At 58.0% G+C, this 12,252-nt stretch overlaps 1 long non-coding RNA gene across 1 annotated transcript; it reads right to left on the bottom strand.

Annotated features, from left to right (window-relative positions):
* Positions 1–2,992: 2,992 nt before the first annotated feature.
* Positions 2,993–5,452, bottom strand: LOC114107767 (uncharacterized). The gene is made up of 2 exons (XR_003585360.3): positions 4,416–5,452; positions 2,993–4,075 (listed from the first exon to the last, which is right to left on the bottom strand). It is a non-coding gene; the product is annotated as an uncharacterized lncRNA (long non-coding RNA).
* Positions 5,453–12,252: the final 6,800 nt, after the last annotated feature.

Below are 12,252 nucleotides of genomic sequence, written 5' to 3'. Positions count from 1 at the left end.
GTGTGTGTGTGTGTGTGTGTGTGTAATAATGACTACACTTTTCTGTTGGTTTCTTGGTTTGTTTCCTAGCCTGAGGTCTCCAGGATGGCAGGGATTGAGTCTAGCAGGTGCTTAAGCGACCTTGTGAATGAATGATACATTTGCAACCTTTCTAATGTGCAATTTTAAAAATATAAATATATAGATGGGGAAACCGAAGTCCTCAGTGGCCGGAGCGCGGGCTTAGCTGGCCCGGGGTTCGATGTCCACCCACAGCACTGAAAGAAGAATCATTTTAAAAAGCAAGGGCCAGTCTTTTCGGGACTGGGAAAGGGCCAGGCCGCAGGTCGGGACCAGCACAGAAGTACCCAGACCGGTTTACCGAGTTCCGGGACCCTGTTCCACCTCCCCTCGGCGGGGACAAAGCGGGCCTCGGCCGGGTGGGAACTTGATCTCGGCGTGGACATCTGAGCGGCGAGGGGACGCGAGGGTGGGGTAAGTGGCCGGCGTGCGGGGCGGGGCGACCGTGTCCCTCACGCCAGGGGCGGGGCGTGCCCTCGCCGGGTCTCGCGCTCTCCTCGGCGCCCCGCCCCTGCGCGCTGCCACCGGCGACTTCCAGGAACTCTCAGCGTGGGCGGTCGCCTGGGCCCCGCCTCTCCGCGGCAAACCGGTCCCTTCCGGATTCTGCCCAGACCCTCCAGGCTCGGCTCGGTCCCTCAGCAGTCTAGTGTCCCCCTCCCTCCCCGCGCCCCACGAATACGAGGGCGGAGCTTGCGGGCGCGGCGGAGCCGGGGGACCGGGACCTCGCGGGGGCCGGGAGCGGGCTCGGCTCAGTCACGCAGATGGCCTAGTGGGAATGGGGCTCGCGGGAGTTGGAGCCTCCCGCTACCTACTTCAGCCTGCAGCCGCCGGAGCCCCGACATGTGTCCGGGGGGGCCCGACCTCGCCGGTTCCCAGGGGCGCTCTTCCTGGGACCGTTCGTATCTGTTTCCTGAGGCTCCGCCCAGGGGGTGACGCCACCCACCTCTGTTGAGGGGAGCTGAGGTCCCCCTGGTCCAGAGAGGAGTTCCTCTCCGCGGAAGTCCTCCAGGGTCCAGGCCCACGGCCCTCCCCGCCCTTTTTATTTCCCCAGCCTCCGGGCCAGCCCGGTCCCCCAGCGTGTGGTTGACTCTGGGGGACGATCCCGGCATTCCCCGTCCCCCCACCCCTCCTCCCCTCCTCCACCCCGGCGGCTGGCCAGTCCCCAGGGGTCCTGCCTGCCCAGCCCGCCCGCCAGCCGACTGGCACCAATTAATTTCCTCCTCTGCCTGTCCATCCACATCTGGTCGCCAGCTGCTCACCCTCGGCCTGTCTGCCCCTGGAGGCTCCCGGGGAATTGCTAACAGTTCTCCTCGCTGAGCCCACCCCCAGATCCAGCCCACCCCACCCGAGTCGGCTAATCGGAACAAGCTGACCGGGGCGGCGGGGAGAGCCGAAATCAGGCGGAGGGGCGTGCGTGCGTGAAACTTTTGGACCCAGAGATGTTTGCAGGAGGGGATGCGGAGAGGCGGGAGGCCGGCCGGTACCTAAAAGCCGAGATCAAAGCCTTCTGGCTTCCAGATGGGGACTGCAGGGAGGCCTGCCCCGCCCCCAGGGGTGTGCAAGGCGGAACACCCCTTCCTCGGAAATCCCCCGAGACCCCGCAGTGACAGCTGCACCCCACCCCCACCGGCCCGCCCGCACCGGCCGGTTTCCTTTTCCTGTCTCTGCCCCGGCCCGCTGGGCTGCAGCCTAGAGACAGTGCTTGGCCCCTTTGAAGGGGCTCCCCGGAGGGTCTTCCTGGATGAGGGGGAAGGGACAGGCTGGAGAACAATGGAGCTTCTGTGGCTGCAGGACGCCAGGCGCTTCCTGTTAACCCTTTCCCCTGAGGTGCCCCGGGGGCAGCATCTCGTGGCCCAGCCGTGTTGGGGAGGGGGCACCCGGGGAGTGACCCAAGCTAACAGGCTCTCTCCTTCCAGGGCTCCCGTCCAGTTTGTGAAAGCGATTAGCAGTGAGGTAGGGGCAGCCCCCACCCCCACTGAGCCCAGGCCCCGCGCAGGCCCGGCCAGCGCCCCACTGAGCGGCCCTCCCCTCGTATTTTGAGACAGGAGGGTCTTGCCAGGCTGGCTTCCACCTGGCAATCTCCCTACCTCGGCCTTGGAGCCTCTGGGTACAGACAATGCCACCACACCAGCACCCTCCCTCCAGGAAGGAGGATGGGCTTGCTCCTGTCCCTGTGTTGCTGAAGGCTGTGCAGCCCAGATGGGAGGGCAGGACTGCCCTGGGGCAGGCAGACCGGGAGCCCCAGGTGGAATCCTCGTTTGCTCTAGAAAACTTGCCAAGGTTCTCCTCAGGGCTTCCCCGCTGGTGCCAGTTCCCTGGGCTGCCTTCCGCCTCAGTTTCCCCTGATGGGGGAGTTCTCCCCAGGACTTGGCAGGAGTGCAAGGGGGCTGGGCACCGTGGCTCACACCAGTGATCCCATCTACCTGGGAGAATGAAACAGAAGGACTGGAAGCCTGAGCCAGCTAGCCAGAGACCCTGTCTCCAAAAATGAGCCAGGTGTGGGGTGGCGCACACCTGCAACCCCAGCGACTCAGGGGGGTGAGGCAGGAGGATTGCAAGTGCAAGGCTGGCTTAATCAATTCATTGAGACCCTGTCTCAGAAGAAAATAAAGGGCTGGGGATGTAGCTCAGGGGTAAGGCACTCCTGGGTTCCAGCATCAGTACTGGGGGAAAATAAAAAAAGTCCACGGAGTCCAGGACCTCCCTCAGGGACCAGAGTAGACCAGAAACCTTAGCAATAGTTTGCGGTCCTTGGAGCACTGGGGAGCCATGCAGGGGAATTGGCTGCTGTGTCCCCTCTGTTTACAAATCCAGCCTGAGAAGTGCTCTCAGAAGAGTTCTGGGTCCTCAGGAGGGCCCTAATATCTCAACATCTACCTTGGGGGCTTCTGATTAGTGACTGACAGACCAGACAAATTTTATACCCAAAGACTTTTGTTGTTACTGCAAATTGAACCCAGGGGTGCTTTACCACTGAGCTCTACACCTTTTTATTTAGAGACAAGGCCTCACTAAGTTGCAGAGGCTGGCTTTGAACTCCTGATCCTCCTGCCTCAGCCTCCTTAGCTCCTGGGATTACAGGAATGTGCCACCACACCTGGCAGTTGTTGAGAGCCACAGCCGAGTCGCCTGGCATTTTGCCAGAAGGAGTGGTTGAGAGGTGATGCCAGCGAGCCATTAAGATGATGATAATTAAGTTAAGCTGTGTATAATTGCTGTGACTGGATGATGCTGGATTGAAACGGGCTGTGTATTCCGTTGTATATAGACCCCTGCTGTCCCGCAATAGGGAGGCTCCTGCTGCCTCGGGCGCCCGCTACTTTCGAGTTCTCCTACTCCGGAGTTCCCTCTCCTTCTCCGGAGTTCCCGTTGAGTTCTCTCGGAGCCACGTTGAGGGCAGGGAGAGTTCCCGGGGAGTGCAGGTGGAGTGCTGGTGGAGTTCGGGCAATAAAGTAGTTCCTGTTTGAACCTACAAGTGCCTCGTGGCGGCTCGGTTATTTTGTGCCCAGCCAGACTGCGACAGGCAGTCATTAGTCCCATTTCACAGATGAGGAAACTAAGCCACAAAGCGATTAAGCAATGTGTCCAGATCACACATCCAGTAAAGACAAGGTCTTTTTTTTTTTTTTTTTCCTCTTCTGCTTTGGGGGTGGGGAGGGAGTAGGAATCTTTGTTCTGGCCAGTGGACTTTAGCTCCAGCCCAGTCTCTGATCCTCAGATAAGGAAAGGGCGGGGGGGCCGGGGCTGAGGGTTCTCTTCCACCCCCGCCCTTCTCCGCCTTTTCTGCCTTCCACTCACGGGTTTCTCAGGTTCCTTGTTGAGTGGCTGTGTTTTTTTTCTTTCCCTTCCACGGGGTGAAAACTTCCCCAGGGGCCAATTTGTGCGTGCTCAGCCCTGGGGCTTGATGAAGACAAAATTGGTTGTTGAGATGCTCACTATTTACAGAGAAAAACCAAACTGCCGTTGCTGGGGGTGCGGCCTCGCTGGTGTGAGGCCCTCGGCTCCATCCCCAGGCCTGCAAAGTAAAAAAGAAAAGAAAAAGAAAATTGAAAGGCGGCTGCTCCTGCCCCACCCCCTCCTGGCTGGTGTCTGGGGCCAGCCCAGCCTGGATGAGCACACAGGAAATGAAATGGCTCATCTCATTGCTTCGCCCTTTAGACCTGAGGGAGGGGAGGGCCGGTCTGGAGGACCCCAGGATGGCGTGTCAGAGGCCCTAGGGGCTTGGGCTTTGTCCAGCCACTGAGCCCCGGCTGCCACCCTGCCCACCAGCCTCACCTGAGGTCCCTCTCTTCTCTCCTGGCCCTGTCTATGTCCTGCTCTTCCAGAAAGGCTGAAGTGACCCTGCCATTACTCACCGCCAGGTCCCTGCCGGCTGCAGCTCTCAGACTCAGGTTAGCCTGGGGTGGACAGGGAGCTCCTGGGGCCCTGTCCCCCCTTGGGGCAGTGTGGAGAGAAGCAGCCAACATTCCTGGTGTCCCCCAGGTACCTGCTGAATCCCTGCAGATGCTGCCTTATAAACAGCTACTGGAATTTTCAACTGTGCTGTCGTGTTGGGGAGGAGGAAGTCCCCTGGGAGGGTGGTGGCCATGAAGCCAGTTCAGAAGGGCACAGCACAGCTTTCTTTCAGCCCTGAATTCTTTCTTCTTTTCTTCTCTTCGTGTGTTGGGGATGGAACCCAGGGCCCCTCCTTGCTAGGCGAGGGCTCCCCGCTGAGCCCCACCCTGGCCCGCAGCCTTCACCTCGGGGCTGTGCTTTGCTCTGCTGGTGGGAGAGGGGAAGCGGAAGCGGTGCTGGGCACTGTCCTGGGCACTGTCCTGGACACTTCCACATTTGCAAACACCCTCGCATTCTCAGTTTCCCTCTTATGTTGGGACTCAGAACTTGATCCCCCCAACTATGGCACTCCTTGGCACTCTGAGCTCTTGGGACTGGAGGACGCTGGGAGGGAAGCAAGGCCTCTCTTGCTCCTGCCCTGCGGTCCCCATCCCCAGCCCCAGACTGGAATTGCAGGCATGAGCCACCACACCCAGCCTCTCTCTAGCCCTTCACCCGAGTAAGTCACAGGACTCAGAATTCCTCACCCCCAGCGGGTCCCAGGAACCAGAACTCCTCTCCCCTAACGCCAGCCACGGAACCTTCTCCTGGGCTGGGGTGAGCGCAGCGGCGGGGCAGTCTAGCGTCCCTGGGGCCCTGCGCTCCATCCGCCCCATCCGCAGCTACTGCAATCAAGAGACAAACTAAACCCATTCTCCCTCGGAGACCCCCATTGCAGAGGGTCCTGCCCCACGTCCCGGAGGAAGAGAGCTGCACAGAGATGCCAAGACGAGTCTGCACCCCTCAGTCTGTTCTCGTTTTTGTCTAGTCGCGTTGGCACACTGCTATCCTGCCTCCTTCCTTCCTTCCTTCCTTCCTTCCTGGGGTTGAAGCCAGGGGCTCTTAACCACTCAGCTACACATCCAGCCCTTTTTAAAATATTTTACTTAGAGACAGGGTCTCCCTAAGTTGCTTAGGGCCTTGCAAAATTGCTGAGCCTGGCTTTGAACTCGCGATCCTTGGCCCCCTGAGCGGCTTGAATTACAGGTGTGCACCACCGCGCTCAGCACCACTCTCCTTTCTTCCCCAGCCCAAGGCCTGCGAAGAAATTGCTTTCCTGGGTCTTCACTCATCATTCTGAAGATTCCTATGTCACATGAAAGTTTTTCTGTGTATTTGGTCCTGGGGACTGAACCAAGGGATGCTTAACCACTGAGCCACACCACCGGCCCTTTTGATTTTGAGACCGGGTCTCACTACGTTGCCCAGGCTGGCCTCCGACTGGTGGTCCTTCTGCCTCAGCCTCCTGGGTCACTGGGATGACAGGCTGCGCCTCTGCACCTGGCTCCATGTGAACCTTGTGAGAAAAAGCATCACTGCTTTAGGCCCCCGCCCTGGTCCCTTCCCTTCTTGGACTTGTCCCTTCTTCTCATAAACCTCCAGACCTCCCTGGGGGCGAGGGGCAGGGCACACACATAGCCCTCCCCCTCAGCAGTTCCACTGTGACTCAGCCGCCCCCGTCCCTGAAGCTGGGAAGGCTGGAGCCATGATCCACCCCCCTGGCCTGGTATCACAAATTTGAGCTCGTGTTTCCGGTCAGACTGGATGAGCAGGCTTGGCCTCCCCCACACCTAAGCCACTGCGTCTAGCCCAGTGTGTCCCCAGGCCACTCACACACCACATGGGGCTCCTGGGAAGCTCCGCCCCCCACTCAGGTGGCTGCAGGTGGCGAGGCCTGGGATAACCCTCACCCTGACCCCCTGCTCCCGGTGGCTCCCCTTCTGCAGCTGGCAGTAAATTCTGGGGAAAACTGGGGACAGAGCCTCAGCTAGAATGGGTGCTCCTGATGTCCTTTCTGCCAACCACTGCCCCCAGACCTCTGGCGGCCAGGCCAACCCATGCCCCATGCGGGCATGATGGAGGCCACTCTCCCTCCTGCTGATGTCAATGCCACTTCCTCCCATAACCCCTCCAACTCCTATTGTCCCTAGTGCACCCTGCCGTGGTACAGTGACATCACTGGCACCCAGAAAAAGGATGATGTAGCTGCTTACTGCCCCTTCCAGGCTGGGGCACTTCCAAGTTCAGTCACTTGGGTTTTTCTGCTCAGTTTGTAGTCGCTCAGCATTTCCTCGGGGCCTCAGTGTCCCTGGCGAATGTCACCACTGTGAGCTCAGAAGCTCATTTCCTCCCCAGCCCAGACAAGCAGTTGAGCCATTGAGAAGCCCGAGTTGAAGGGTGCTGATAAGAGCCAGATTTGAATTTGGATCCATGGGTCTGGGAGCCTGAGATTTAATTATTTAACGTGTGTGTGTGTGTGTGTGTGTGTGTGTGAGAGAGAGAGAGAGAGAGAGAGAGAGAGAGAGTTGGTGGTGGTGCTGGGGATGGAACCCAGGGCCCAACACATGCTGTACCACTCAATCCCCCAGCCCTTGCCTGAGGGATTATGAATGACAGTAATAGCGGGCGTGGGGGTGCACACTTGTAATCCCAGTGACTCTGGAGGCTGAGGCAGGAGAATCGCAAGTTTGAGGCCAGCCTGGAGAACTTTGACCTTGTCTCAAAAGAAAAATTAAAAAGGGCTGGGGACCCAGGCATGGTGGCACAAGTTGTAATCCCAGTGGCTCAGGAGGCTGAGGCAGGAGGATTGCGAGTCCAAAGCCAGCCTCAGCAACTGTGAGGCTGCTAAGCAACTCAGTGGGACCCTGTCTGTAAATAAAATACAAAAGAGGGCTGGGGATGGGGTTCAGTGGTTGAGTGCCCCTGATTTCAACCCCTGGTACCCAGAAAAAAAAAAGAGGGCTGGGTTGCAGCTCAGGGGTAGAGTGCTCGCCCAGGGGAGTGCCAAGTCTGGATTCCATCCCCAGTGTGTGTGTGTGGGGGGGGGGGGGGGACAGTTTTCCTGGCCTCAAACTGCAAGTCCAACTTTAGCCACCACTGTGACAAGCAAAGGTGTCTCCCCATGTTGCTGGAAGCTGAGGTGGGTGTCCTGCTTCACCACACTTGTGCCAACTCAGAGGTAACCCTGCCTCTCTTTCTTTGCCCCCCACTCCCTGACTCCCTCTCTCACGGATTGAACCCGGGTTAGATCCAGTGACCCACATCCCCAGCCCTTTTTATTTATTTATTTTGAGACGGGGTCTGGCCAAGTTGCTTAGGCCTCTGAAATTCCAAGGTTGACCTAGAACTTGCAATCCTCCGGTCTCAGCCTCCCGGGCTCTGGGATCACAGGCAAGCCGGCTTTCCCAGGGCTTTCGGAGCCTGGGCAGGGCTCCGGTGTTGGTGGCGGAGGTGACTGGCAGGTTCAGGCACCTGGGGAGTGGTCAGCAAGGCCAGGCACAGCCCGGTGCCTGGGGAGAGGGGTGCCGGGCGGCCTCCGGCGGGTGGAGTCAGCTCGTCCTCTCCCTCCTTCCTGGTTCCCAGGGTGGGAGGTGGCGGTGGTGGCCCCGAAGCGGGAGGGCGTGGGGAGCCGCGGCCCCGCCTCGGATTTACTGGGCGTGAGCCCGGGGCCGTGGGCGGGAGGAGCCCCCGAGGCCGAGTGGGCGAGAGCCCGCCTTCCGCCCTCCAGGGCCACCCGAGCGGCGGCGGGAAGCGTGACTCACCCGGCTGCCGGCGGGGAGGGAGCGGGGTGCGGGACCCTCCCAGCCTCCGCCTTTCCGCCGTCCCCAGCGGCCGCGGCCCTGGAAGCCACGGCTCCGACCCCTTCCCCTGGCCGCGCTCCCCGCGGGGGAGGCTGGACCCTGAGCCCGTGCGCCTGCTACCGTCCAGGTGTGCGGTGGCGCAGGAGTCCCCCGCGCAAGACACACCCGAGGAGGCTGGGGCTGGAGCTCAGGCGAGAGCACTCGCCCAGCCTGTGGGCCCGGGGGCCCTAGCCTGTCATCCCAGCAGCTCTGGAGGCTGAGGCAGGAGGATCGCGAGTTCAAAGCCAGCCTCAGCAATTTAGCAGACCCTCAGCTATTCAGCGAGACCCTGTCTTTAAATAAAATATCCGAAAAGCTGGGGCTGGGGCTCAGTGGTGTCCATCCGTCGGTTCCCCCGGGCACACACACTGAGCTACACCTAAGCCTTTTTGATTTTGAGACCTGTCTCCCTAAATTGCTGAGGCTTACCTCAAACTTTTGATCCTCCTGCCTCAGCCTCCTGAGTTGCTGGGATGACAGGTGTGGGCCACCTACAACACACTGTTGTTAACTGTTGTCATCCTGACGTGCAGTAGATTTCTTGAATTTATTCCTGCTGCCTGAAAATTTTGGGTCCTTTGGCCAACATGTCCGCATTCCCTCCACCCCCAGCTTCAGATACTATTTCTATGAATTTGACTTTTTTAGATTCCGTATGTAAGTGAGATCATATGGTATTGTTATGCAAATATTATGCAAATCGTATGCTACGTGGATATTTATATATGTGAATTTTACCTCATTTTCCTTTTTTAAAGCAAGTTCCCAAGCTTTGTTCCGGGTGGTCAGAAGCTGTAAGGATGCTCAGTGGGAAGAGGCTGCCAGGTCTTTCCTGGCCTCCAGCAGGGCCCAGAGCTTCCTACCTGAGACATGGCCGCACAAGGGGCCTCTGGGATATGGGGAGGAGCCTGTGCCTTGTGTGCCCACTGGAGCCACTCAGAAATCCTGAGCTGCCGCGATGGTGGTCAGACCAGAGTGCGAGAACACAGGCCAAATGGCTAATGGTGACCTCCCTTGTGGGCAGCAGGAGGGCGGCTGGGGAGAGAGGCTGAGTTGTCTGTCCAAACCAGATCATCCTGTCCACTTGATTGAAATCCACCTCTGCAGGCACGATGGTGCTCATCTATAATCCTAGTGAGCTGGAGGCTGGGGCAGGAGGATTGCAAGTTCAAGGCCAGCCTGTGCAACCTAGGGAGTCCCTATCTCAAAGTGAAAAAAGGGCTGGGGATGGGCTCAGCAGTTGAGCACCCCTGGGTTCAATGTCCCATCCCCCCCATACAAATAACCAAATAAAAATAAAATCCTCCTCTGATATGTCACCCATTGGTGAGCAGTGATTCTCCTGGGACCCAAATATCATCTCCCCCGACGCCGTTTAGAGATCTATCCACATACAATATGGCGGGTTCCTCATCACCAATGCTCCAGGAGGGAGAAGACTTCTGGCCATTTCTTTCCCCAAGCAAAATGGAGAACTGGCTGGAGGTGCTGGCACGCAGCCTGTGCTCAGCACACACAAGACCACAGTCCCCTGCCCAGCCCCGTTGTCCCTCAGGATGCTCCCGGGAGGGGCTAACTGTGGACCGGCTTCATTCCTGCTGCCTGCCTGCCGAGCGCCCTTGTTTTCTCTCCCTTTTTTGAGGGGAGGTCTCACAAGCCTGCCAGGACCCACCTGGGTTCAGGTGATCATCCAGCCTCCCAGGTGGCTGGGATGAGAAGCATGCGCCACTGCGCCCAGCTCCCCATGCAGGACCCTGGGTCACCAGGCTGTCCTCTGTTCCTTAACTGACCGTAGGCAGGCTGGGAGAGAGCAGAGCAGGACGCTCGGTTCCGTCCTAGGCAGTGGTCCCCCTTATCCATAGAATATGTCCCACGGCCCCCTGGGGATGCGTGGACTGTGGATGGGACCAAGCCCCAAATACACTGTATTTGGCCCATATTTACATACCTATGGTAAAATTTAGTTCATAAATTAGACACAGAGGCTAGAGGTGTGGCTCATTGTAGAGCACCTGCCCAGCACAGGCGAGGCCCCAGCATCTCACATGCGCGTGTGGGAACACACACACTAATTTTTGAAAATTGGTACAGGGGATTGAACCCAGGGGCACTTAACCACTGTCACATCCTCAGCTCGTTTTATGTTGAGACAGGGTCTCACTAAGTTGCTTAGGGTCTTGCTAAGTTGCTGAGGCTGGCCTCAAACTTGCGATCCTCCTGCCTCAGCCTCCATTGTAGTTGGGAGAAATGAGAAAATCTTCCCAGACTCCTTGACCTTGATACAACATTAGAAGAGGCAGATGTTGGCCAGAGTGGTGTCGAAACCATCTAACACAGGACTTGCTAAATCTATCCAGTGGCTTTTTGCTGGGTGTGGTGCCACTTGCCCATAATCTGGCGGCTGACACAGTAGGATGCATCCCTTGACCCTTGATCCCAGGATTTCTGAGACTCTTTTTTTTTTTTTTGCCTTGCTGACTATTGAACTCAGGGCTTCCCACCTTAGGCAAGTGCTGTGCTGCAGAACTGCGACCTTTGCCCTCCAAAATCAACAATTTTAAAGTGAACTATTCCTGCATCCCCTTTGCTGCATTAACCATCGCCACCACCCATCTCCAGAACTCCTTGCATCTTGCAAAACTGCGACTCTGTCCCCAATAGCCAGGAACTCGGCACTGCCCCTCCCCCGCCCCTGGCAACCACCATTCATCCCCACCCGTCTGTCTCTAAGCATCTACCTATTTTGGACGCTTCATATCAATGGAATCATCCATTATGTGGTCTTTCATGTCTGGCTTCTTTCACTCCGAATAATGCTTTTGAGGTTCGTCCCGCCGTCGCATGGATCAGTGCCTCATTCCTTTTAAGGCTGAATAATACCCCATTGTGCGGGCAGACCAGAGTTTGTTTATCCATTCATCAGTTGATGGACACTTGGGTTGCTTCCACCTTAGCCAATGAGCCTTTTAGTGTGTTGTGTGTGTGTTGAAACACACACCACAGAAAACTCACCATTTCAGCTGTTTTTAGGTGCCCGGTTCCGCGGCATTAAGAACATTTCCATTGTTGTGCTAAGGTGGCCACCACCCATCTCCAAACACCTTCATCACCCAGACTGAATCGCTGCACGATTAAACATCAACTCACTGCCCCCAGTAGCCCCTTTCTTCTTTCTGACTCTAAGCCAGTGAGCTTTTACAATGAAGTCTGGGCATACCAGCTCTCTTGAGCCTTCCGTGGCTCCCCACTGCCCCCAGGATAAAGTTAAAAGAACAGCAGGAGGTGGCAGGTGGGGGAACCGAGAGAGTGTGGTCACCTGGGAGGCAGGAGGTGGATGCCTCTGGTGGCTCTGGGGGTGCTGAGGGACTCTTAAAGGGCTGCAACTTGGCTGAGTGCCTCAGCAGGGAGCCTGCGGGCTGGCTGGACACCCGATGGGGGAGGAAGGGTCTTAGGAAGCAGAGAAATGGCCATGGAGAGGCGGGTTCCTTGGGCAGAAGTATGGCCACCTGGCCAGCTGGAGACAGGGCTGAAACAGATGACCCATGGCTACATCCACAGCCTGTGTCTGCAGGGTCAGGGAGGGCAAGGGGCCTGCAGCCCTCGGAGGGGCCAGCATCCAGAGCCCCATGTGCAGGCAGTCATGTCACCACCAAGAGGTGCGCTCCTGGGCAGGCGTGACCCGCGTGTGCCACTTCTGGGGCCAGCTCTGTCCAGGGAGGGAAGCCTTGTGACCACATCATGCTTGGCTGGCCCCCAGCTGGCCGGCCTCCTTAGCCCCGATGCTAAACGTGACTCTCTGCGCGCTTGCGCACAGGCGGACATGTGAAGGGGGCGTTCGCTGCGCTGCGGGCATCATGGGGGTGGCATCTCCCAACCAGCCGGCGCCACCCCACCCCACCGTTCTTTTTATATTTCATATTTACAAAAAGCCTGGGTATCTGTGCTGTCCGAGGCCTACAGGAAAGCGCAAAGAGGGCAA

The sequence above is a fragment of the Marmota flaviventris genome, chromosome 1, assembly GCF_047511675.1.
Source record: "Marmota flaviventris isolate mMarFla1 chromosome 1, mMarFla1.hap1, whole genome shotgun sequence".
Lineage (NCBI taxonomy): Eukaryota > Metazoa > Chordata > Mammalia > Rodentia > Sciuridae > Marmota > Marmota flaviventris.
The sequence above is the reverse complement of the archived record's forward strand: the minus strand, read 5'-3'. Positions and strand labels throughout refer to the sequence as shown.